At 40.8% G+C, this 23,996-nt stretch overlaps 1 protein-coding gene across 6 annotated transcripts in view; it reads left to right on the forward strand.

Annotated features, from left to right (window-relative positions):
• LOC139749509 (uncharacterized) overlaps positions 1-23,996 on the forward strand; it is a 130,047-nt gene that overhangs the window by 75,653 nt on the left and 30,398 nt on the right. The window lies entirely within an intron of this gene.

Consider the following 23,996-nt stretch of genomic DNA (forward strand, 5'->3'; position numbering starts at 1 on the left):
CCTCGAGGGCTCAGATTGGGGTGTCTAAATGTGTGTGGATGTAACCAAGATGAAGAAAATGGAGAGACAGGTAGTATGTTTGAGGAAAGGAACCTAGATGTTTTGGCTCTGAGTGAAACGAAGCTCAAGGGTAAAGGGGAAGAGTGGTTTGGGGATGTCTTGGGAATAAAGTCAGGCATTAGTGAGAGGAGAAGAGCAAGGGAAGGAGTAGCACTACTCCTGAAATAGGAGTGGTGGGAGTATGTGATAGATTGTAAGAAAGTAGACTCTAGATTGATATGGGTAAAATTGAAAGTGGATGGAGAGAGATGGATGATTATTGGTGCCTATGCATTCATAACACAACATGAAATCATGTCAGTTGATAAAATCAAAGAGAGATTTGTAAGACAAAAACCATTGTTAATGAAGCAAGTAAATCCGGGGGAATCATTTAAAAAAGCTGATGTTGTAACATTTTAGCTTTTTGGTGGTTGTGTTATACAAACTTTGTTTCATGCACAAAATTATTAAAGACATTGTAAAGATTACCTTCAAGTTATATGTATATGGTGTATATGAAACGTAAATGGATTTTGTGTTTAGACTTGGGTTCCATCCCCAAGATATTTCATTATCTAATATCCATCATGACAAATGTGGAAAATAGGATAGTATGGATACAAATGTGTTAGAGCTGAGACATCCCTCAATGTTTTGACCATTCAGTGGTCTTCCTGAGGAGATACTGATTCCAGCATTCGGCAGGACCATATTCCCCAGCAAGTGATGGTCACCTAGTTGGATGCCTTGGTGTGTTGCTTTCTGAATAGATCGCTTGTCCTGCTACCTCCACTTGTTTCACAGCAATCTCCGCTGCCTGGCGTGACCAGCAGATGAAACCAGACTTTGTGTTAACATTGTTTTTGGTGGCAATGTAAGCCACTTCTAATGTCGTTCTTATTTGTTTCTTAGGCCCTTGTGCAGTATTCTTGCTTTGTCTCACTACACGGAATTGCATGACGAGTTCCACTTTGTTTACATCATGCAAGTCTCGGCACTGTAAACAGAGCAAAACTTGTCTGCAAATTCTTTCAGGCCCTGATAGCTCAAAATCTTTTACACTCCATTCTTCTACCTCCAAATTGGTCTCCTGCTTCCCCTTGTTTCCTCCACCTCTGACAAATATATCCTCTTTGTCAACCTTTCCTCACTCATTCTCTCCATTTGTCCAAACTACTTCAACACACCCTTTAATACCACACATCTCTCTTACCTTTTCATTACTTACTCGATCCAACCTCCTCACCACATATTGTCTTCAAACATCTCATTTCCAACACATCCACCCTTCTCTGTACAACCCTATCTATAGCCCGTGCCTTGCAACCACATAAATTATATTGTTGAGAATACCATTCCTTCAGACATACCCATTTTTGCTCTCCGAGACAACATTCTCTCTTTCCACACATTCTTCATTGTTCCCAGAACCTTTGCCCCCTCCCCCACCCTGTGACTCACTTCCGCTTCCATGGTTCCATTCGCTGCTAATCCATTCCCAGTTATCTAAACCACTTCACTTCCTCCAATTTTTCTCCAATCAAACTTACATCCCAACTAACTTGTCCCTCAACCCTGCTGAACCTAATAAGCTTGCTCTTATTCAAATTTACTTTCAGCTTTCTTGTTTCACACACTTTTCCAAACTCAGTCACCAACTTCTGCAGTTTCTCACTCAAATCAGCCACCAGTGCTGTATCATTGGTGAACAACAACTGAATTACTTCCCAGGCCCTCTCATCCCCAACAGTTACATTAATACCAAGTATGTTCTTTGAGTCAAGGGCTGGAATTACAGAACCATCAAAGGATATGAGAGTTATGAGGAGTTTTCAGTAGAGGGATGGGTAGAAACTGGATTTTGAAGGCATTGAACTTGACTATATTTTGTCTACCTTATTGAGATATCCTGTCCAAGTTTGAGTTTATTGAGGAAGCTGTGTTAAGATGAGATGCAGATTAAGTGAGAGAAGCAGGAGCAGCACTGAATGATGTGGATGAGTGCAGTGTTGAGTGGTCAGCATATGAGTGCACTTGATTCTTTGTGTAAGATAGGTAAGGGTTACTTGTCTTACCTTCTGTCTCATCAGAATGGAGTGATTAGGTTAGTTCCCCCATCTTATCTTTATAAGCACCATACTTCTAATCAAATCTCGCTTATTTTCTTTGCCGAAGTTCTCTTGCCATTTCATGTTAGTGCAATCATCTTTAAGTGTAATCATGATCGTGTCGAGCAAACCTACAGCCCTTGGTCCTTGGCATCATAGGGTGCTAAGATATTACAAGTTCCCACTTGACTCTACTGCCAATGAAAGAAAGGGAGGGCTCAGGCAGTAAATAATGATAATGAATAAGGGTTCTTTAGATCTAGGTAGCCATTTGGTTGAAAATTCATGGTTTAAGTATTACAGACTCCAGACTTGAGTTTACTAGTTATGGAGACTGTTGCCATGGCAACCCTGTTGAGGTAGTTCCAGTTGGGAATAGGTGTCAGATGTAGATAGATAAAAGTATTACAGAACTGGGAGGTCATGATAGTTATTAGTTTACAAATCATACAAGACCTTATGTTTATGTAGGAAATGAATAGACAGATAAATGAATAATGGTTTATTAGATTTAGGCTGCCATTCAGCTGAAAATACAGAGTTGAGGTATTACAAATACTACAAACTGGGAGGTCATGGTAGTTAAGATTAGGGTCAGCTGGATATTTCCACACTTTGGATAAGTATATGGGTGAATACTCTTAGACAGCCAGGATGGCAAATATATAAAGATGTTTACAGAGTAATTAGTATGGTTTATATGTTTTGAACTTGATTGAACTTTGAATAGTTACAGTAATACAATAGTTGACATACCACATAGCCTAACTTATAGAAAACTGAACTGTTCATTTTTACAGCAGTGCGCTTGTTCATGGATCATTTATGAAGTTCACAATTGTAGGTATGGGACTATTCTTATGTCTGTGTGTATAAGGTCCGATTAGAATAAGTCGATTGTGGTGATGAACAGCACTCTGGGCTGGATGGGCATTTGGGGGAGAAGGTTCCTGCGACTGGGTTTGTGTCTGCAGTTTATTACCAAACTGGTTATGTTTGTCAAAGGTGTTGGATAGGTTCAGCAAGATGAGGGCTTCTTGGGAGGTAGTGTAAGAAGGGCCCAGGATGATTCTGCATACCTTTTTTCTGCACTCTTTCTAACTGTTAGTAGGAGCAGGCTGGGGAAGCATAGGTGAACTAGGTAGAATGAAGATGGTATAGACATTCCTAAGCTCAGTTGGTGACACACCCAATGATTTCATTTGGCAGAGAAGGTACAGATGATGTGAGGAATATTTCATGATGGTGCTGACATGACTCTTCCAGTTTAAACCTTTGTCTGTCTTGAGGATGTCAGGTCCTAGTGTGACATTAGGAGACATGATGTCTGCTAGGTTGAAGTGCATCATCACAGTCTTGATGTGGTTGATGATGATGATGTTGGCTGTAGTCCACTCCTGATGGCTGTTGATGATTGCTGAAGGGATCTGAAGTTAGGAGAGTTGTTGAAAGTGATACCAAAAATGGGGTTATCTTCTTACTTCCAAATGTGGTTTGTGTTCTTCAACGCATCATTAATAAGGATGAGGAAGCAGAGTGGCCCCATCTTGGTGCCACTCCTACAACACTTCACTCTCTGATAAACTTGCCATTTTTTCTCTTCACTATACCAGCTGTCAGGGCCTCTTTAGTAACCTCTCTTTTGTTGAACACCATATCTCTAGTACCTCTTCTAAATGTCTCACTTCTCTCTGACCCAGTTGCCTAATGATGTTCTCACTAAACCTTTCTCATATCCAACTATAATTGATGTCTATGCGTATTTCAACATCAACACAGCTGTGGCATGCTTTGAAGACCTTGAGTTCCGAAACATTGATGTAATCTGGTTCAAGGTCTGTCTCCCATCTACCTCTATTTTTCTTTGTTCACATACTATTCTCTTAATTCTACAAATCATATATCTTTCTTTGAGCTGTGACATCGTTTCAACCACAAGCTGAGATCCTCTACCTAAGGATTTGAACATTTACCATAGGGAATGGTTGAATTTCCTCCATATGGATGGTGGGGGGATTGAAGCCTTCAAGTTCTTCATTCATATCGATTTAGAACAAATGACCACCAACCTCAACCATATTCCTGACCACTGTGACCACTATCCTAATATTCTGTATCTGGTTATCACACTTTCATCCTTTGCAATGTAGCTTGACAAACTCACCCCCAATTGGGTTATCTGACCACACTCTCATAAATGTATGTATTTTAATGGCATCTTTCCCCTCAGCAGCCCCTTCTAAATGTAAATATTGGCACCTCAACAAAGCTGACTGAATAATGTACAACAATTCTTTTCTGACTTTCCTTGGGTAAATTTTTGTCTCAGATGTGGTCATGCTTCTGTCTCCACAAATGCACAGCAGAGGTTAATGTTGCAGGAATGGAAGCATTTATTCCCTGTTCCATCAAGACAACCTCTCCTAACAGTTCATGGTTCAGCTGTTCTTATTCTGAGGCCAGTTAGTCACTGGATCAGGCATATCAGATTTAGAGAAACTCCTTCCTCTGACTCTCATTCAGCATATATCATTGCTTGTAATCATTGCAAAAATGTCATCTGAGGTGAAGCATTCCTTTATTCAAAGGAAATGCAATTACCTCCCCTCTTCATCCACTGATAGGTCTTTCTGGTCTTTAGCTAAGGGCATTGCTGGCAACTTCTGTTGCCCTGTATTTCCTGCTTTTCCATTTTGATTGTACTATAGCTGTCTCCCATAGACAAAGCAACTCACTTTGGTTCTTGTTTGTAATTCTGCTTAGGATGACTCTAACATTCTTTCACCTCCTGATTCTCCTCTTCCTAATTCTATGCCCCTCCCCATAATCTAATTTTGAATTGTCCAAAAAGGACTGTTCTCTCTGGATGCAAGCATAGCTAATGGACCTGGTGGCATCCATCCCTGTGTACTAATAGTGTGCCTCCAAACTTGTGTGAGTGCTTGCTTGTCTGTTTCATTTCTGTTAAAGAAAAATTCTTCTTCGAAGCATGCATTGGTACATCCCATCCCTAAGAAGAGTGACCATTTTAATCCCTCCCACTATTGTCCTGTTGCTTTGAAATCTACTTTTCCAAAGTCTTTGAATCCTTCTTCATCTCCCATATCCTCAGACATCTTGAATCTCACAGTCTTCTCTCTATTCACCAATATGGCTTTCATAAGGCAAGATTCACTGGTGATAGTAATGTCTGGTCATCATCCCTGAAAATTTTTGGGAATCCTGTCATTGCCATTGATATATCCAAAGCTTTTGTCAAAGTGTGGCATCTGGCTCTCACCTCAAAGCTCCCCATTTTTTGCTGTTCTCCCTCACTTTGCACCCTCACATCAAGCTTCCTATCTGGCTGATATATCTCCATGGTTATTGATGGATCAGCATCTCCCTCTTTTTCCATTAACATTGGTCTCCTTCAAGATTCTCTCCTGTCTCCTACACTTTTCATTTTTATTTATCAATGATTTCCTTTCTTCAGCATATATGCAATTGCACTCATGCTGACGACTCATCACTGCATTCCTTTACATCCTTCAATTCTGCTCCTTCTGCTCTCACTCGATCTGCATCGTCTCATCACAACTTCTTCGGTAAACTCAGACTTAGACAGGATTTCATTGTGGGGTAGACAAAATCTGGTTAGTTTAATGCCTGCAAGACTCAGTTTCTGCCCATATCTCTATCAAAATTCCCCACAACTTTCATCTCATCATTTCATCTTTCATCAGTACTGTAATTCCACCTCTAAAGTCATTGAACGTACTTGGTATTACTGTGACATCCACACTACTTTGGAAACCCCACATTCCAGAAATAGCTACATCTGCCTTCCAGTTTTAAGAAGAAATACAGTTTTTTTCCTGTATTTCAGTTTCTAAAAGGTGGAACAGAAGAAAGAGCCAAGCAGGAAGTGCCTATCCTCCTCAGAGGCTGTCATTCAGATGTCTGAATGTGTGTGTTTGAAGTCAAGATGAGAAGAAATGAGGGATAGGAAGTATGAGGAAAGGAACCTGGATGGCACTGAATGAAACAAAACTCATGGGTAAGGAAGAAGAATGGTGTAGGGAATGTCTTGGGGTTAAAGTCAGGGTTTGATGTGAGGATGTGAGCTAAGGAAGGGGTAGCACTGCTGCTGAAGCAGGATTTGTGGGTACTTTTGAAAGCCTGTAAGCGAGCTTTAGACTGATTTAGGTAAAAATGAAAGTTGATTATGAGAGATGGGTGCTTAAGCACCTGGCCATGAAAAGGATGATGATGAGAGGCAGGTATTTTGGAAACAGCTAAGTGAGTGTGTCAGCAGTTTTCATGCGAAGATTAGGTACTAGTGATGGATGATTTAAATGTGAGAGTGAGTAATGTGGCGTTTAAGGGTATAAGGGGGCTCGGGATATTCAGTAAGGTGAATAGAATTGGTGAACAGCTTTTGGAGTTGTGTTGTAAAAGGACTGGTGATTAAGAATACTTGGTTTAAAAGGAGAGACATGCATGAGTATATATATGTGTGAGTTAGAAAGATGGTCAGAGGGCATTATTGGATTACAAACTATTTAATAGGCATGCAAAAGAGAGACTCTTGTATGTGACTGTACTGAGAGAGGCAGCTGGTGAGATGTTTGATCATTACTTAGTGGAAGCAAGAGTGAAGACTTGTATAGGTTTTTGGAAAAGATGAAATGATATGAATGTGAGGAGAGTGTTAAAAGTAAGTAAGCTGGAAAAGAGGCTTGTATGAAGAAATGCTGGGAGAGATTAAGTGTAGGATGGCAAAAGGTGAGTAGATGAAGTGGGTGAGGAATGGATGATATTTAGGAAAGTGGTGCTAGTATGTTTGGGAGATGAGTGTGACAAGTGAAAGGCGGAAAGGTGGGAAAGAATAGTGAGTGGTGGGATGAAGTAAAGTTGCAAGTAAAAGAGAAAAGTTGTATGGGCAGTACTTACAGGAAAGAAGAGGGATTAATTGGGAGATGTATTAGAGAAGGCAGCTCTAGGTCAAGAATGAAGTGCAGAGGCAGAGAAATAGGGCAAATGAGAGTTGGGTTGAGCAAGTATCAGCAAGCTTCAGGGAGAATAAGATGTCTTCCAAGGGGTTTGATATTGTGAGAAAAACGAGAGAACAAATGGGAACACTGGTGAAGGGGCAGATGGGGAAGTGGTATTAGGTAGTGATCAAGTGAGGAGAAGACTGAGTTAGTATTTTGAAGGACTGTTGATTGTGTTTGATGATAGGGTAGCAGATGTAGAGTGTTTTGGTCAGGGAGGTATGTGAGGTGAGAGAGTCATGGCATGTGGTTTAATGAAGTGAGATTGGGCAGCTCTAGGTCAAGAATGAAGTGCAGAGGCAGAGAAATAGGGCAAATGAGAGTTGGGTTGAGCAAGTATCAGCAAGCTTCAGGGAGAATAAGATGTCTTCCAAGGGGTTTGATATTGTGAGAAAAACGAGAGAACAAATGGGAACACTGGTGAAGGGGCAGATGGGGAAGTGGTATTAGGTAGTGATCAAGTGAGGAGAAGACTGAGTTAGTATTTTGAAGGACTGTTGATTGTGTTTGATGATAGGGTAGCAGATGTAGAGTGTTTTGGTCAGGGAGGTATGTGAGGTGAGAGAGTCATGGCATGTGGTTTAATGAAGTGAGATTGGGAGGTGAAAACAGGATAAGATGAAATGTGGCAAGGCAGTTTGAGGGGATGGTATTGCAATTGAATTTCTTAGGAAAGGGGATGGCTCTATCATGGGTTGGTTAGTTAAGACTTTGGGTGTATGTTTGGGTCCTGGTGAGGTGCCTGAGGGTTGATGGAATGCATGTATAGTGTCGCTGTATGAAAGTGATGTTGACAAAGGTGAGTGGGTGGTGTCATGCACAGAATATCAGATTGGGAAGGAACAATGTGGTTTCGGGAGTGGTAGTGGATGCATGGATGAGGTGTTTGCTTTGACGAATGTGTGTGAGAAATACAGAAACTGAAGGATTTGTATGTGGTATTTATGGATATAAGAAAGCACATTATAGGATTGATAGCAGTGCTTTGTGGAAGGTGTTAGGAGTATATAGTGTGGGAGGAAAGTTATTATAAGTAATGATGAGATTTTATCAAGAGAGCAAGCAATGTAAGTTAGTAAGTAGAGAGGAGGATTAGTGGTTGTAGGTAAAGATGGGTCTGAGGCTGGGGTGTGTGATGTTATCATGGCTACTTAATTTGTTTATGGAAGTGGGGATGAGTGTGGTAATTGTAAGGGTCTTAGAGAGAGAGACGGGCAGGTATGCATTCTGTAGAGGGTGAGGGGGCATGGGAAGTGAGGCAATTGTTGTTTGCTGATGACACAACACTGGTAGCAGATTTTAGTGAGAAACTGCAAAAGTTGATATCTGAGTTTTGCGGAGTGTGTAAAAGGAGGAAGTTGAGAATAAATGTGAATAAAGCATGGTTATTAGGTTTAGCAGTGTATGGGAACAGGAATGTTGGGGTGTGAGTTTGAATGGAGAAAATTTGGAAGTGGGTTCTCTTAAATAAATGGGAGTGGACATGTCAGGGAATGGACTCATGTAAGCAAAGGTAAGTCATTGGATGGGTGACAAGGTGGAGGTTGTGGGAACACTGAGAAATGTTTGGAATAAGAAGTTTTTATCTGGGAGGGCAAAAATGGTTATGTTGGAAGGAATAGTAGTCCTAACAGTGTTGAGAGAATTCTGTGGAGATTCTGACCATTTTTTTAATTTTTGTGGAGGTGAGGATTGGGGAGAAGTGGAGGTATGGTATAAGGAAGATTGGAGAGGTAAAAGTGTTGGCAAGCAAGAAGATGAATAAGAAAGAATGCAAGGAGGAATATGGAAGAAAGGTGACAGAAAGTTTAGTTGAAAGTGCAGTAAATGAAGGGGTGCAGTCATGTGTGAATGAGGGGTTTAAGATGTTTATAGAAAGACTGTTAAAGGTATTAGAATTAGTGGTTGGATACAAGTTTATGAAATGTAAGAATGGGAGGGTATTGATTGAGAGGGTGAAGGCATGTACAGAGCATCAGATTGGGGAAGAGCAGTGTGGTTTCAGAAGTGGTAGAGGATGTGTGGATCAGGTGTTTGCTTTGAAGAATGTATGTGAGAAATACTTAGAAAAACAAATGGATTTGTATGTAGCATTTATGGATCTGGAGAAGGCATATGATAGAGTTGATAGAGATGCTCTGTGGAAGGTATTAAGAATATATGGTGTGGGAGGCAAGTTGTTAGAAGCAGTGAAAAGTTTTTATCGAGGATGTAAGGCATGTGTACGTGTAGGAAGAGAGGAAAGTGATTGGTTCTCAGTGAATGTAGGTTTGTGGCAGGGGTGTGTGATGTCTCCATGGTTGTTTAATTTGTTTATGGATGGGGTTGTTAGGGAGGTGAATGCAAGAGTTTTGGAAAGAGGGGCAAGTATGAAGTCTGTTGGGGATGAGAGAGCTTGGGAAGTGAGTCAGTTGTTGTTCGCTGATGATACAGCGCTGGTGGCTGATTCATGTGAGAAACTACAGAAGCTGGTGACTGAGTTTGGTAAAGTGTGTGAAAGAAGAAAGTTAAGAGTAAATGTGAATAAGAGCAAGGTTATTAGGTACAGTAGGGTTGAGGGTCAAGTCAATTGGGAGGTGAGTTTGAATGGAGAAAAACTGGAGGAAGTGAAGTGTTTTAGATATCTGGGAGTGGATCTGGCAGCGGATGGAACCATGGAAGCGGAAGTGGATCATAGGGTGGGGGAGGGGGCGAAAATTCTGGGAGCCTTGAAGAATGTTTGGAAGTCGAGAACATTATCTCAGAAAGCAAAAATGGGTATGTTTGAAGGAATAGTGGTTCCAACAATGTTGTATGGTTGCGAGGCGTGGACTATGGATAGAGTTGTGCGCAGGAGGATGGATGTGCTGGAAATGAGATGTTTGAGGACAATGTGTGGTGTGAGGTGGTTTGATCGAGTAAGTAACGTAAGGGTAAGAGAGATGTGTGGAAATAAAAAGAGCGTGGTTGAGAGAGCAGAAGAGGGTGTTTTGAAATGGTTTGGTCACATGGAGAGAATGAGTGAGGAAAGATTGACCAAGAGGATATATGTGTCGGAGGTGGAGGGAACGAGGAGAAGAGGGAGACCAACTTGGAGGTGGAAAGATGGAGTGAAAAAGATTTTGTGTGATCGGGGCCTGAACATGCAGGAGGGTGAAAGGAGGGCAAGGAATAGAGTGAATTGGAGCGATGTGGTATACTGGGGTTGACGTGCTGTCAGTGGATTGAATCAAGGCATGTGAAGCGTCTGGGGTAAACCATGGAAATCTGTGTAGGTATGTATATTTGCGTGTGTGGACGTATGTATATACATGTATATGGGGGTGGGTTGGGTCATTTCTTTCGTCTGTTTCCTTGCGCTACCTCGCAAACGCGGGAGACAGCGACAAAGCAAAAAAAAAAAAAAAAAAAGAATAAAAGGAGAAGTGCATGATGGATGGATGAGATTAGAAATGCTGTGGAAGAGAAGAAAAAGTAGTTAAGCAAGGAGGCTGGAAGAATATAAGATGTATAAGAGGAAAGTAAAGAAAGAGTAGATGAAGATTTTGTAAGATAGTTGAGTGGAAAGTTTAAAGAAAGTAAGAAATTCTCTTGGAAAGAGATGAAAAAGGAAAGACGTGGATGTAAGAGTGGAAATGTAAACGTGAGAGTTAAAGATGGGGAGTGGCTGAATCAAGAGGAGGAAATGAAAGGAGGATGGAAAGATTATTTTGAAGAACTGATGAATGTGGGAAAAGGTGGGACAGCATTTGTTTCATGCTTGGGTATAGAGCATTGAAGGAAAAGAATACAAGTGTAGGGTGATGGTGAGGTTGAAGATAGGAAAGGCACTATGAGTGGATGGGATAACAGCTGAAATGTTTAAGTATGGAGGAGAAAGTGTGATAGTGTAGATGCATTTGATAAGTAATTTAGCATGGGAGCAGAAGGTTGTGCCTGAGGATTGGATGAGGGCTATTATTGTTTCTTCAAAGGAAAAGGTGCCAAGGATGAATGGAGCTGTTTTAGGGGTGTATGCAAGAGTGTTGATTGCTTTAGAATGGAAGTGACCGAATTCAAAATAATTAAGGAGATTTAGGAAAGGTAGGGAATGTGTTGATCAGATTTTTGTAGTGAGGATGCCTGTGGAAAGGTATCTAGTGAAAGGTAAGAAGCTGTATGCAGCATTTATAGATTGGGAGAAAGCATATGACAGAGATGAGTGGAAAGCTGTAATGGATGTACTAAGGATATATTGGGTAGGGGGCAACTGTTAGATGGTGTGAAAGCCTTCTATAGAGGAGCAAATGCATGTGTAAGGGTGGATGGAGTGTTGAGTGAAAGTTTTAGTACACCATGTGTGGTTGTGAGGTAGGGCTGTTTGATATCACTAAGGCTTTTTAACATAAGAGATATGAAAGGAAATTGAGGGAAAGGGGAGTTTAGAGATAGACTGTTGTAGTGAGATATGGTGTCTAGTGACATGTCTGTTTGCAGGTTATACTGTATTCTTTGCTGAAAGTGAATAGGAGTAGGAAAAGGTTGTAAGTGTATGTTATGATGTGTAAGCATAGGCAATTGAAGGCGAATGCAAGTAGAAATGATAGTGTTTGAAAGGAAACAGAGTGAAAGTATAGATTTTGCAAAGCTTTATAGTATGAAAGAAGAAAGTGTATCAAAGTGCATTATAAGTATGGGGGAAGAAAGACTGGAGGAGATGATAGAAGTTAAGTATTTGGAAGCAGTCTTTGGTAAATTTGATGATATAGGAGAGAAAAGGGAGAAAGCAGTACAGGGTAGAAGAGTCATTGGGTCCCTTAATAGAATAATGAAGGGTGGAGGTGTAAGTATGGAAGTGGAAAAATGAGTAAGGGACAGCATAGTCCTCCTGACCCTGACCTATGCAACCAAGCATGGACATCAAGTGAGTCACAAAGGTTAAGAATCCTGGCTGTGGAAATGAGCTTTTTGAGAGGAGCATGAGATATGACTTGATGGAATGAAGAAAGAAATGAGATGTATGAGGGATAGGGAATGGTAGAAAATGCAAAGGGAATGAATTATGGAGTGGTAGAGTAGGTGAGATGTAAAATTTTAAAGGGGTTTGGGCATATGGAAAGATCACAAGATAGAGTTTACAGGGAGTATTACAAGGGTTTGTTTGAGAGGAAGACCACCTGTGACAAGAGGAAATAGAGTGGAAAAGTACTGGAGGGAGAGAAATAGTGGAAAGATCCATGGAATGGTGTACATGATGGAGGTATGTGAGAACAGTGACAATTGGAAACTTTTTTTTCTGTGGCTACCTCCTTGATGGGAGTTCCTGGTAGGAACAGGCATCAGAGGTATAGGTAGATAGATAGAGCACATGTGGTGTGAGGAGGGTTTGTTCGAGTAAGGAATGGTAGGGTAAGGGAGAGGTATGCTAATGAGAAGAGTATGGCTAGAGGTGGTGAAGAGGGTGAGTTGAAATGGTTTGGACATACCAAGAGAATGAGTGAGGAAAAATTGACAAAGGATATATGTCAGAAGTTGAGGGGACAAGGAGAGAGGATGGCAGACCAATTATGATTGGAAGAATGGTTAAAAAGACTGTTGGTGCTCGGGTCCTGAACATGCAGCAGGGAGAAAGCTGTACATGGATTAGATTGAATTGTAGTGATGTGGTATACAAGGGGGACGCTGCTGTCAATGGACTGAACCAAGGCATATGAATCAGCCTGGGGAAACCACAGAAATGCCTGTGAGGCTTTGTTTTGGATAAAGGAATGCAGTTTCGGTGCATTACAGTTGGCAGGTAGAGAATGGATGTGAGTGAATTGGGCCTTTTTCTCATCTGTTTCTGCCACTATCTTGTTTGCATGGGAAATAGTGAACAAGGATAAGAATTCATGTATGATCAGCACAGGTTGGGGTGGAATGGGATGAGGGTGGAATGAACAGTTTGTCAAGTCTTCCAAAGTAAGTTTATTCATTTCATTATGTGATATTTATATTTATTGATGGTATATTTGTTGATTGGTATACAGATACATAATTGAAGATTAGAAACATTCCAATAGAAGTTAAGACTTGTATTCAATGCTGTACTTGTGCCACCATTAACACTTGGAGCTGATACAGCGACATTAACTACCTTTGATATAAGTGGATTGATTGTGGCAGAAGTGAAACAACCTTTGATATAAGTGGACTGATAGTGGCAGAAGTGAAACCAGTAAGAATCATCCTAGGAAAAATAAATCTGGGTTGAACACTAAATGAAGAAAACTAAAAGAACTTAAATGTAATGCCACTAGATGAGAATTGAACAAGCAAAATTGAGATGGTTGAGACATATGGAGAAAATGGATTAAAAAGATACCTATGATGATATTTTAATAGGTATGTGTTGAAAGACCATCCTGTTGACTGAGGAAGAGCTAGAGACATAACATCCAAGAATCTTCATGAATTCCTGAATTGGAAGATTGGTTAGACTGTGGGAGGATGGAGTTTTCCAAAGCAGAGTGGCAGTGATGCCTTTCGCTGGCAGTCTGAAAGCTTAGTTGTATCAGTGTGGATAAGTAAATCCGCATTCTTAATAACTGCATTGGTCAAGGATTTGGTGCATTGTTCTTAACCTGCTCTGTGGCTCTATATCCCATATCTTTGACTTTCTCTGTCTTCACTTACCTCCTGTGCACTTCTCCATTATTTATTCTATCCCATCATACATCATAGGAAACCTTCAGGTACCTTATTCAGGTTTACCTTTCTTTGTGTGAAAGAGCTTGATCTAGATAACTTTTTAATGTATGTAGACAATTCATTGTGTCACCTCTAACTTTTCTCTTTCTGTAAGGGTTTCTCTTAGTTTGAGTTTGGGCAATCACACTACACCACCAATTTTGCCAAGGATATTGTGAGAGTAAGAGCAAGCAATTGAGAAATGCTCAAGATAAGACAATATGATTAACATTTTGAGGAAATATTGACCTTGTAATGATAACAAAGAGTTTTTGTCTAATGATGACAGTAGTTTGATTGCACTTCTTTTATTATCAGAAGTAATAACATTTGCATTGGATTTAGTCTCTGCATCAATATATTCCAATAAGTTTCTTTCCAGTTTATTTTCCAACTAGGACTGAACAAAAAGTCAGTAGGCCAGTCCTTGACATGCCATTTTCAAAGCTTTGATTAAGAATCCCTTTGCCTCCCTTTTTGTTCATAATTGTTGCATATGCTTCATTAGGACTAGATTTTCTTTTGCTTTGTTGTGTGGGAAATATGAAGCAGTCAAGAGTAAATTTATCTTAGTCATTTCCATTCTCCTACTTTTGCTGCATGTTTTAAGAAATTATAATGTGAATGTTGAAATAAAACAAGGAAAAGTCTTTGTTGCATAATTGATAGTATTTGTTATGGCTGTGATTGTAATATATTCAGTGTATGGAAGTACTGTTGGTGAGGATTGAGGGGAATTTAAGGTTGGATGAAGATGTCTTAAGGGTGTGTTTAGCATAAATTGAATCCTTGTAAGAGTTGTGGGGAGGAAGTACTATGTTCATGAGACTAATTGTAAGTATTAATGAATAGTATAAGATATCTTCCTGGGATAGGAAATAGATAGGATGAATGAACAAATAAAAAAATCAGATATCAATAAAACAAGGTAGCAATGAATAAAGATAGTCATAGATATTTTGTATGAATATTGTTTTCTCATAGAAAAGATTATTTGGTGAATTGTTTTGTAAGGGAATGAGTTAGTGACACTGATAAATTGCTTTACCTGTATTTTTCAGGGAAGGACATTATGACTGAATGCAAAGAAAGTAATGGGTTCAATGTTTGAAAATGGATGATTTCGTTAAGAATGAAAAGATAGAAATCAGTAGCTTTGCAGTAACATTGTAACTAAGGAGTTTACAGGGTAAGGAGTGAGGATGAGAGAAACATGTGAGCCACCATGGATGAAAATATGCTAATGTGTGAACATTCAGGTAGGTTAATGAAATTTGTGTTGGTGTGGATGAAGGTCAGAGGAACTTGAATTGTAGAGACCACATGGGAGATGGGTAGGTTCAGTAAATCATTTGTAAAGAGCCGGGAATTTTTCAGTTGATTGGGGAAGAGGAAAAGAAGGATGTGTAATTGTGCTGTCACCAAGAGTATAGGAGGGTGTTACTGAGCCTGGATGGAATGGATCAAGAATAGTGTGGGTGAAAGGAAAGATTGGGGTTGTGAAGTATGCATGGGTATGTAATTTGTTTATGGATAGGGTTATTAGGGAGGTGAATGCAAGAGTTTTGGAAAGAGGGACAAGTATGCAGTCTGTTGTGGATGAGAGAGCTTGGGAAATGAGTCAGTTGTTGTTCGCTCATGATACAGTGCTGGTGGCTGATTCATGTAAGAAACTGCAGAAGCTGGTGACTGAGTTTGGTAAAGTGTGTGAAAGAAGAAAGTTAAGAGTAAATGCGAATAAGAGCAAGGTCATTAGGTACAGTAGGGTTGAGGGTCAAGTCAATTGAGAGGTAAGTTTGAATGGAGAAAAGCTGGAGGAAGTGAAGTGTTTTAGATATCTGGGAGTGGATCTGGCAGCGGATGGAACCATGGAAGCAGAAGTGAATCATAGGGTGGGGGAGGGGGCAAAAATTCTGGGAGCCTTGAAAAATGTTTGGAAGTCGAGAACATTATCTCGGAAAGCAAAAATGGGTATGTTTGAAGGAATAGTGGTTCCAACAATGTTGTATGGTTGCGAGGCGTGGGTTATGGATAGAGTTGTGCGCATGAGGGTGGATGTGCTGTAAATGAGATGTTTGAGGACAATATGTGGTGTGAGGTGGTTTGATCGAGTAAGTAATGTAAGGGTAAGAGAGATGTGTGGAAATAAAAAGAGTGTGGTTGAGAGAGCAGAAGGGGGTGTTTTGAAATGATTTGGTCACATGGAGAGAATGAGTGAGGAAAGATTGACCGAGAGGATATATGTGTCAGAGGTGAAGGGAAGTGGAGAAGTGGGAGACGAAATTGGAGGTGGAAAGATGGAGTGAAAAAGATTTTGAGTGATTGGGGCCTGAACATGCAGGAGGGTGAAAGGCGTGCAAGGAATAGAGTGAATTGGAACGATGTGGTATACTGGGGTCGACGTGCTGTCAATGGATTGAACCAGGGCATGTGAAGCGTCTGGGGTAAACCATGGAAAGTTGTGTGGGGCCTGGATGTGGAAAGGGAGCTGTGGTTTCGGTGCATTATTACATGACAGCTAGAGACTGAGTGTGAACGAAAGGGGCCTTTGGTGTCTTTTCCTAGCGCTACCTCGCACACATGAGGGGGGAGGGGGTTGTTATTCCACGTGTGGCGTGGTGGCGATGGGAACAAATAAAGGCAGAGAGTATGAATTATGTACATGTGTATATATGTAAATGTCTGTGTGTGTATATATATATGTACATTGAGATGTATAGGTATGTATATTTGCGTGTGTGGACGTGTATGCATATACATGTGTATGTGGGCGGGTTGGGCCATTCTTTCGTCTGTTTCCTTGCGCTACCTCGCTAACGCGGGAGACAGCAACAAAGCAAAATGAATAATAAATAAGGAAGTAAAGTGTTTTAGATATCTGGGAGTGGATCTGGCAGCAGATGGAACCATGGAAGCAGAAGTGGATCATAGGGTGGGGGAGAGGGGCGAAAATCCTAGGAGCCTTGAAGAATGTTTGGAAGTCGAGAACATTATCTCGGAAAGCAAAAATGGGTATGTTTGAAGGAATAGTGGTTCCAACAATGTTGTATGGTTGCGAGGCGTGGGCTATGGATAGAGTTGTGCGCAGGAGGATGGATGTGCTGGAAATGAGATGTTTGAGGACAATGTGTGGTGTGAGGTGGTTGGATCGAGTAAGTAACATAAGGGTAAGAGAGATGTGTGGAAATAAAAAGAGCGTGGTTGAGAGAGTAGAAGAGGGTGTTTTGAAATGGTTTGGTCACATGGAGAGAATGAGTGAGGAAAGATTGACCAAGAGGATATATGTTTCGGAGGTGGAGGGAACGAGGAGAAGTGGGAGACGAAATTGGAGATGGAAAGATGGAGTGAAAAAGATTTTGTGTGATCGGGGCCTGAACATGCAGGAGGGTGAAAGGAGGGCAAGGAATAGAGTGAATTGGATCGATGTGGTATACCGGGGTTGACGTGCTGTCAGTGGATTGAATCAGGGCATGTGAAGCGTCTGGGGTAAACCATGGAAAGCTTTGTAGGTATGTATATTTGCGTGTGTGGGCGTATGTATATACATGTGTATGGGGGTGGGTTGGGCCATTTCTTTCGTCTCTTTCCTTGCGCTACCTCGCAAACGCAGGGAGACGGGCAAAAAAAAAAAAAAAATGTATATATCTGCCTGTAAAGATAAAGACTGTAAGAGGTAAGGATGAAATGAAGCTTTTATGGAGAAATTTGAATGACTGTATAAGCAATTTTGAGAATGAGAGAAACATGGTCATATTAGGTGATATGAATGCAGAAGTGAGATTTTATGAAATTGATGAGATAGTTGGTAAATGGGGAGTGCCTGAAGCAAATGAGAATGGAAGTTATCTTGTGCATATTTGTGCTGAGAGGGGTTCATTCCTTGCAAACACCTTTTTTCAGCACAAAATGCTCCACTGATATACATGGATGAAGAATGATGGAAGAGAAGAGCAAAAGGCTGTGATTGACTATGTGGTAGTGGATGAAAGATTGAGAAAGGCCGTGCTAGATGCCAGAGTTTTAAGAGGATTCTTTGGAGTCTCTGACCATTTCGTGGTTCTTGTGGGGGATGAGGATCAGGGAAGAATGAAGAGGTAAAAATGTTGGCAAGTGAGAAGATAAATCAGAAAATGCAGGGAGTATGAAAGGAAGGTAACTGAAAGCTTAGATGGAAGTACGGTGAATGTGGGAATGCAGTCATGTGTGAATGAGGTGTTTAGAATGTTTAGAGAAATACTATTGAAGGTTGTAGAATCAGTAGTTGGCTAAAAGGTAGTGAGATACAGGACTAAAAAGGCAGTGCATATTGGACAGAAGAGATTAGAAATGCTGTTGAAGGAAAGAAAAAGTCTTATGGTAGATTGCTTGATAGGAATGTACCAGTGGAGGTTCAGCAAAAGAGGAGGGAAGAATACAAAATATGTAAGCAGAATGTTAAGAAGCTGTTAGAGGAAAGCAAAGAAAGCATAGATGAAGATTTTGGAGGGAAGTTAAGTGGAAAGTTTTAGGATAATAAGAAACTATGGTGGAAAGAAGTGAAAAAGGAAAGGGGTGGATGTTAGAGTGGAAATACTGATGTGGGAAGTAAGGAAGTGGAGTTGCTGAATCAAAAGGAGAAAGTGAAAGTAAGATGGAAGGAGTATTTGGAAGTACTGATGAATGTGGGAGAAGGGGAAGCAGCAGTTGTTAGTTGCATGTATGGAGGATGGAAGGAAGAGGGTACAAGTGCAAGTTTGTATAGCAAAAAGGAAGGTAAAAAGGACAATAATGAGGCTGAAGGTAGGAAAGGAAGGCGCCTGGAGTGGCTGGGATTATGGCTGAAATGCTGAAGTTTGGAGGAGAAACTGTGATAGAGTGGATGCATCTTGTATGTAATTTAGCATGGAAACAGAAGGTTGTGCCTGAGGATTGGGTGAAAGCTATTATTGCTCCTTTATCCAAAGGAAAAGGTGCTAAGGGTGTATTTAGCAATTATAGGGGAATAAGTCTGTTAAGTATAACAGGAAAAGTGTGTGCAAGAATGATAGTTGACAGTGATGGAAGTGACTGAATGCTGAATAAATGAAGAGAAAGGGGGTTTTGGGAAAGGTAGGGGATATGTGGATCAGATTTTTATTGTAAAGATTACTGTGGAAAGGTATTTAGCAAAAGGTAAGTAGTTGTATGCAACTTTTATGGATCTGGAGAAAGCATATTATAGAGTCAAGTGGAATGCTTTGTTGGATGTTTTAAAGATATATGGCATATGAGGACACCTGTTGGATGGTGTGAAAGCCTTCCATAGAGGAGCAAACTTGAAAGCTGACCTAATTTCATTCTTAATGATAATGATAAGGCTCACTTTAGGGTATCTAAATGTGTGTGGATGTAACCAATATGAGAAAAAACGAGAGATAGGTGGTATGTTTGAGGAAAGGAACCTGGATGTTTTGGCTCTGAGTGAAATGAAGCTCATGGGTAAAGGGGAAGAGTGGTTTGGGATTGTCTTGGGAGTAAAGTCAAGGGTTGGTGAGAGGACAAGAGCAAAGGAAGGAGTAGCACTACTCCTGAAGCAGTTGTGGGAGTATGTGATTGAGTGTAAGAAAGTAAACTCTAGATTGATATGGGTAAAACTGAAAGTGGATGGAGAGAGATGGGTGATTATTGGTGCCTATGCACCTGGTCATGAGAAGAAAGATCATGAGTGGCAAGTGTTTTAGGAGCAGCTGAGTGAGTGTTTTAGCAGCTTTGATGCATGAGACAGGGTTGTAGTGATGGGTGATTTGAATGCAAAGGTGAGTAATGTGGTAGTTGAGGCTGTAATTGGTGTACATGGGGTGTTCAGTGTTGTAAATGGAAATGGTAAAGAGCTTGTAGATTTGTGTGCTGAAAAAGGACTGGTTTTTGGTAATACCTGTGGTTCAAAAAGAGAGATATACATAAGTATACGTATGTAAGTAGGAGAGATGGCCACAGAGCATTATTGGACTACTTGTTAATTGATGGGCGTGTGAAAGAGAGACTTTTGGATGTTTATGTGCAGAGAGGGGCAACTGGAGGGATGTCTCATCATTATCTTGTGGAGGCAAAGGTGAAGATTTGTAGAGGTTTTCAGAAAAGAAGAGAGAATGTTGGGGTGAAGAGACTGGTGAAAGTAAGTGAGCTTGGAAAGGAGACCTGTGTGAGGATGTACCAGGAGAGATTGAGTGCAGAATGGAGAAAGGGATGTACTTAGGGAAGTAGTGATGGCTTACGCAAAAAATGTGTGTGGCATGAGAAAGGTGGGAGGTGGGCAGATTAGAAAGGGTAGTGAGTGGTGGGATGAAGAAGTAAGATTGTTAGTGAAAGAGAAGAGAGAGGTGTTTGGACAATTTTTGCTGAGAAGTAGTGTGAATGACTGGGAGATGTATAAAAGAAAGAGGCAAGAGGTCAAGAGAAAGGTGCAAGTGGTGAAAAAGAGAGCAAATGAGAGTTGGGTTGAGAGAGTATCATTAAATTTTAGGGAGAATAAGATGTTTTGGAAGGAGGTAAATAAAGTGTGTAAGATGAGAGAACAAATGGGAACATTGGTGAAGGGGGCTAATAGGGAGGTAATAACAAGCAATGATGAAGTGAGGAGATGGAGTGAGTATTTTGGAGGTTTGTTGAATGTGTTTGATGGTAGAGTAACAGACATAGAATGTATTGGTCAAAAGTGTTTTGGTCGAGAAGGTGTGTCAAGTGAGAGGGTCAGGGAGAATGGTTTGGTAAACAGAGAAGAGGTAGTGAAAGCTTTGCAGAAGATGAAAGCTGGCAAGGTGGCAGGGTTGGATGGTAATGCAGTGGAATTCATTAAAAAAGAGGATGACTATGTTATTGGCTGGTTGGTAAGGATATTCAATGCATGCATGGTTCATGGTGAAGTGCCTGAGGATTGGTGGAATGCATGCATAGTGCCATTGTACAAAGGCAAAGGGGTTAAAGGTGAATGTTGAGTATTCCTGGAAAATTATATGGGTGGGTATTGATTGAGAGGGTAAAGGCATGTACAGAGCATCAGATTGGGAAAGAGCAATGTGGTTTCAGGAGTGGTAGAGGATGTGTGGATCAGGTGTTTGCTTTGAAGAATGTATGTGAGAAATACTTAGAAAAACAGATGGATTTGTATGTAGCATTTATGGATCTGGAGAAGGCATATGATAGAGTTGATAGAGATTCTCTGTGAAAGGTATTAAGAGTATATGGTGTGGGAGATAAGTTGCTAGAAGCATTGAAAAGTCTTTATCAAGGATGTAAGGCATGTGCACGAGTAGGAAGAGAGGAAAGTGATTGGTTCCCAGTGAATGTTGGTTTGCGTCAGGGGTGCATGATGTCTCCATGGTTGTTTAATTTGTTATGGATTGGTTTGTTAGGGAGGTGACTGCAAGATATTTGGAGAGAGGGGCAACTATGCAGTCTATTGTGGATGAGAGAGCTTGGGAAGTGAGTCAGTTGTTGTTTGCTGATGATACAGCGCTGGTGGCTGATTCAGGTGAGAAACTGCAGAAGCTGGTGACTGAGTTTGGTAAAGTGTGTGAAAGAAGAAAGCTGAGAGTAAATGTGAATAAGAGCAAGGTTATTAGGTACAGTAGGGTTGAAGGACAAGTAAATTGAGAGGTAAGTTTGAATGGAGAAAAACTGGAGGAAGTGAGTGTTTTAGATATCTGGGAGTGTATTTAGAGGTGGCTTGAACCATGGAAGTGGAAGTGAGTCACAGGATGGGGGAGGGGGCGAAGCTTCTGGGAATGTTGAAGAATGTGTGGAAGGTGAGAATGTTATCTTGGAGAGCAAAAATGGGTATGTTTGAAGGAATAGTGGTTCCAACAATGTTATATGGTTGCGAGGCATGGGCTGTCGATAGGGTTGTGCAGAAGAGGGTGGATGTGTTGGAAATGAGATGTTTGAGGACAGTATGTGGTGTGAGGTGGTTTGATTAAGTAATGAAAGGGTAAGAGAGATGCGTGGTAATGAAAAGAGTGTGGTTGAGAGAGCAGAAGAGGGTGTATTGAAATAACTTGGCCACACGGAAAGGATGAGTAAGGAAAGATTGACAAAGGATATATGTGTCAGAGGTGGAGGGAACGAGAAGTGGGAGACCAAATTGGAAGTAAAATGATGGAGTGAAAAAGATTATGAGCACTCGGGGCCTGAACATGCAGGAGGGTGAAAGGCGTGCAAGGAATAGAGTGAATTGGAATGATGTGGTATACCAGGGCCGATGTGCTGTCAATGGATTGAACCAGGGCATGTGAAGCATCAGGGGTAAACCATGGAAAGCTTTGTGGGGCCTGGATGTGGAAAGGGAGCTGTGGTTTTGGTGCGTTTTACATGACAACTAGAGACTGAGTGTGAATCTATGTGGCTTTTGTTGTCTTTTCCTAGCGCTACCTCTCGTGCACGCGGGGGCAGTTGGGTTCCATTTCATGTGTGGCGGGGTGGCGACAGGAATGGATGAATGCAGCAAGTATGAATATGTACGTGTGTATATATGTATATGTATGTATACATTGGAATATGTAGGTATGTATATGTGCATGTGTGGGTGTTTATGTACATACATGTGTATGTGGGTGGGTTGGGCCATTCTTTCGTCTGTTTCCTTGCGCCACCTCGCTAATGCGGGAGACAGCGACTAAGTATAATGAATAAATATAGATAATAATAATAATAATAATGATAATGATGATGATAATAATAATAATAATAATGATGATGATGATAATAATGATAATGATAATAACTTTGAACAGACCAATGTAACTAAGTACAAATGTACATCCCAAACCTCAGTTTAAAGTTTAATATTTTTTTTCTTTAAGTGGAAGGTAGAGCTAAGCAAAATTTTTGGGATACACGTAAGTGTGAGGCAGGGCTGAATGATGTCATTGTGGCTTTTTGATATATATATATATATATATATATATATATATATATATATATATATATATATATATATATATATATATATATATATATATGTACAAAGGCAAAGGGGATAAGAGTGAGTGCTCAAATTACAGAGGTATAAGTTTGTTGAGTATTCCTGGTAAATTATATGGGAGGGTATTGATTGAGAGGGTGAAGGCATGTACAGAGCATCACACTGGGGAAGAGCAGTGTGGTTTCATAAGTGGTAGAGGATGTGTGGATCAGGTGTTTGCTTTGAAGAATGTATGTGAGAAATACTTAGAAAAACAAATGGATTTGTATGTAGCATTTATGGATCTGGAGAAGGCATATGATAGAGTTGATAGAGATGCTCTGTGGAAGGTATTAAGAATATATGGTGTGGGAGGCAAGTTGTTAGAAGCAGTGAAAAGTTTTTATCGAGGATGTAAGGTATTTGTACGTATAGGAAGAGAGGAAAGTGATTGGTTCTCAGTGAATATAGGTTTGCGGCAGGGGTGTGTGATGTCTCCATGGTTGTTTAATTTGTTTATGGATGGGGTTGTTAGGGAGGTGAATGCAAGAGTTTTGGAAAGAGGGGCAAGTATGAAGTCTGTTGTGGATGAGAGAGCTTGGGAAGTGAGTCAGTTGTAGTTCGCTGATGATACAGCGCTGGTGGCTGATTCATGTGAGAAACTGCAGAAGCTGGTGACTGAGTTTGGTAAAGTGTGTGAAAGAAGAAAGTTAAGAGTAAATGTGAATAAGAGCAAGGTTATTAGGTACAGTAGGCTTGAGGGTCAAGTCAATTGGGAGGCAAGTTTGAATGGAGAAAAACTGGAGGAAGTAAAGTGTTTTAGATATCTGGGAGTGGATCTGGCAGCGGATGGAACCATGGAAGCGGAAGTGAATCATAGGGTGGGGGAGGGGGCGAAAATCCTGGGAGCCTTGAAGAATGTGTGGAAGTCGAGAACATTATCTCGGAAACCAAAAATGGCTATGTTTGAAGGAATAGTGGTTCCAACAATGTTGTATGGTTGCGAGGCGTGGGCTATGGATAGAGTTGTGCGCAGGAGGGTGGATTTGCTGGAAATGAGATGTTTGAGGACAATGTGTGGTGTGAGGTGGTTTGATCGAGTAAGTAATGTAAGGGTAAGAGAGATGTGTGGAAATAAAAAGAGCGTGGTTGAGAGAGCAGAAGAGGGTGTTTTGAAATGGTTTGGGCACATGGAGAGAATGAGTG

The sequence above is a fragment of the Panulirus ornatus genome, chromosome 7, assembly GCF_036320965.1.
Source record: "Panulirus ornatus isolate Po-2019 chromosome 7, ASM3632096v1, whole genome shotgun sequence".
Lineage (NCBI taxonomy): Eukaryota > Metazoa > Arthropoda > Malacostraca > Decapoda > Palinuridae > Panulirus > Panulirus ornatus.